Source organism: Sinocyclocheilus rhinocerous, unplaced genomic scaffold (assembly GCF_001515625.1).
Source record: "Sinocyclocheilus rhinocerous isolate Xijiao unplaced genomic scaffold, SAMN03320098_v1.1 scaffold186, whole genome shotgun sequence".
Taxonomy (NCBI): Eukaryota; Metazoa; Chordata; class Actinopteri; order Cypriniformes; family Cyprinidae; genus Sinocyclocheilus; species Sinocyclocheilus rhinocerous.
Window position 1 is genome coordinate 169,651 of NW_015662005.1, and position 3,065 is coordinate 172,715.

The window sequence follows — 3,065 nt, forward strand, 5'->3', positions numbered from 1 at the left end:
TGGTACTAAAAAAAGTACCAGGTACCAGGTACTGTACCCAGTGGAAAACCCCCCAAAACTGAACCATACCGAGCCGTACCGTGCCTTACCATGCAGTGGAAAAGCGCCATTAGAGAGCACTGAGGGCCGGCATCAGGTGAGCAAGCTAGTGAAACGTTGCACGTGCAAAAGAGAAGGTCTGCACACATCCAAAAACTTATTTTAAATGCAAAATTGATTTTCGTGCGCTCGAAATACTTTCTTCTTTGCGAGACAAACATTTTCTCCACAAAACTCAGATCACGCGCGTGCAAAACGCACTTTGCGCGCTCAAAATATGATCTTTCGCCCGCAGAATTGTGGCAGAGATGTAATCCCATAAGAGCCTTGCACCGCCACGAGGGGGCCCGATGCAGTAACACAGGAGCATCAGCAGTCCAAAAAAAAAAAGAGCTTCACAGGACAGGCGGGAGTGCGCAGTGTCGCGAACGCGCACTCACTCACCCACAGAGACAGACTGCGATTGGAAGTGCGAGGCGGTCAGATCGTGTGTTGTGTGTTGCTGCCGCGCAGTATCTTTTCAGGCAAGTACCGAGGACTGCAAGGGAAAAGTTTATTTCAAAGAGTCTCCAACTAAGGGGCATGGCCGCTCCCAGATCCCCCTGAACGCCAGGTCAGTATGAGCAGGTTCTGCGTTCATTCCTATGCTTCAAATGCGCATTGTTGCAGATATAAAGAGGTGCATTGTTGGGACCGTTGGGACTGATTGTTGCACAGCGGTTTGCTACCCTGCGGCCAACCACGAAAGCCGCTTTGGGGATCCGTGGTCGGGGAACCTGCTATCGTGCTGCGGCAAAATGCACCCATCGGGTTTTTAAATTACAGCCATGTGTTTCAACACGCAGTTCCCTCGCATTGAGACCCAAGCTAATTTTGATCTAGTTATGATGTGATTTAGATGGTTTAGGCTTAGACTTGTGTTTATAATATGTGCTTTGTTTTGATTAAACGTTGACTTGGCTTGTGAGTAATAAGCTGTCATCAGTCAAAACGGCGCAAACGCTTCATCAAAGTTATTATGGGTAGAGAATTACGGTAGTATCTGCATTTGGCATGTTGTTTATTTTTCCCTTCGAAAACAATTTGTAGGCATTATTGTGATGACACATCATTAGTTTCAGCGAGCTGCAATTAAGCACAGTAAACATTTCTTGGCCAGAACTGTTGGTTTGTACTTCTGTATTTTGTTTGAAAGTTTATGGGCCGAACCGACCCTTCCCCCTTTCTTCTCCTGGCCTCGCTGTCTCCTTCGTCCGGGGAGGGACTGCACTGGCGACCGTGATGAGTGAGCAGTGCCGCCGCTACCCAAACAAAGGCGGGTTACCAGGGGAAACGGGGCTCTCTAGTTCTGGACTGGGTCGCTGGGGGGAATAGTGTCGGCTCATCTGCATCAGTCTTGAATGAACCGCTGGAACAAAGACAGATACTATTTGACGTGTGAGAACCTGACGGCTGAAAATCACTTCGTATCCCGCCTGCAAGGTCACTTTGTGTTCACGGCTGCTAAGTGGCTCAGTAGATTAGACAAACAAACCCGTTTTGTGCTGGCTGGCTGTGTTCACCCTTGGTGTTTGTTTGTCGAAAGGAGAAAACAGTTTAATCAGAAAGGGAGCCAGTCAGAAAGATGAATGACAAAGAGCCATTTCTGAGCATCAAGTCATTACAAGGCACATACAAGACACTTTTTAAGCAACAGCTGTTCAAAATCCATGTTTTGTTGTTGTTGTTGTTGTGGTGTGAGACCTGTCAGATTTGTTTGATAAACTATAGTTTAACATAAAATTATCATGAACTAGCATGAAAAGTGGCTAATTTTTAAACAACAAATATTTGAACCCCCTTAAAGGGGTCATATGATGCTATTTCAATTGTTCCTTTCTCTTTGAAGTGTTACAAGCTCTTGGTGCATAAAGAAGATCTGTAAAGTTGCAAAGACTAAAGTCTCAAATTCAAAGAGATATTCTTTATAAAAGTGAAGAGTCAACCACGCCTACCTAAAACGGCTCGTTCTAACACGCCCCCACATACCTACGTCACGATCTGGGAAGATTTGCATAACGCCGCCCAAATATTCACGCAAAGAAAGAAGGCGTAACTTATTCTCGCTGTATTATTGTTGCTGCCGCCGCCGCCATGTTGTGGAGATGCTGTGTGTTTCGTTATGAAAGCGAAACTACTTTGTTTGGTCTTCCAAAAGAGAACGATATCCGCTTCGTCATGCCTAGAACTGATCCGTGCTGGTCGCTGAGGGAATACATCAAATAATTAATTTCCATAGAGTTGTATTTATTTAGATGTTTATTAGCGAAATAATGGTTATATAGTAAATGTTAATACAATTTAGGGTGTTTTAAACAAGTGAATCTTGTTAAAAGTTGCATGCGGTGGCCGTGCTGGAGCATTTCCTGAGCATCAACCGCATCAACCCGGTGAGTGAACAGCAATATGAAAGCGGCTTCACGAGACTAATGATGAGCAAATATACAACAGAGAGAGAATTAAATTCAGCGCTTTTATTTCCAACATGCGCTCATTCATGGCTGTATTATTTAACTCATGCAAAGTTACGTCTTTATTGGGAGAGGATCTTGACGGATTATCTACGTGACTCCGACTTCACGAGACTAACGATGAGCATGGACAACAGAGAGAGAATTTAATTCAGCGCTTTTATTTCCAACATGCGCTCATGGCTGCATATTATTTAATTCAGGCAAAGTTTCTTCTTTATTGGGACATGACTTGATGGATTATCTTACATGACTCCGTGAGTTGGTCTCTATTTCTTAGAGCCAAGCTGCATAAACTACATATCAGGCATTTATGTAATGCATCTAATTAGTGCATAAATGGCTGTTATGGTAAATAAAGTTTACTAACTACAGCAAATCAAGTACCTGCACTGTCGTTTTTGTTGTCTCCTCTCCCCTCAGACACGTTGCAATGGCGATCCTGCGCGCAATTCTCAAAACGCCCACAAGATGGCGGCGTTTATCGGTGAATCCGATATTACAAAACTGATATCC

The 3,065-nt window shown here is 44.1% G+C and overlaps 1 protein-coding gene across 2 annotated transcripts in view; it reads left to right on the top strand.

Annotated features, from left to right (window-relative positions):
- The first annotated feature begins 435 nt into the window (after nucleotides 1–435).
- The window catches only part of arhgap12b (Rho GTPase activating protein 12b), a 71,838-nt gene continuing 69,208 nt past the window's right edge, over nucleotides 436–3,065 (top strand). Inside the window, exon 1 of one of the 2 annotated variants that reach the window (XM_016537144.1) lies at nucleotides 436–652. The gene's annotated coding sequence lies outside the window, so the exon portion shown is untranslated. The remainder of the gene's footprint in view (nucleotides 653–3,065) is intronic. The other variant, XM_016537145.1, reaches the window with a different exon arrangement.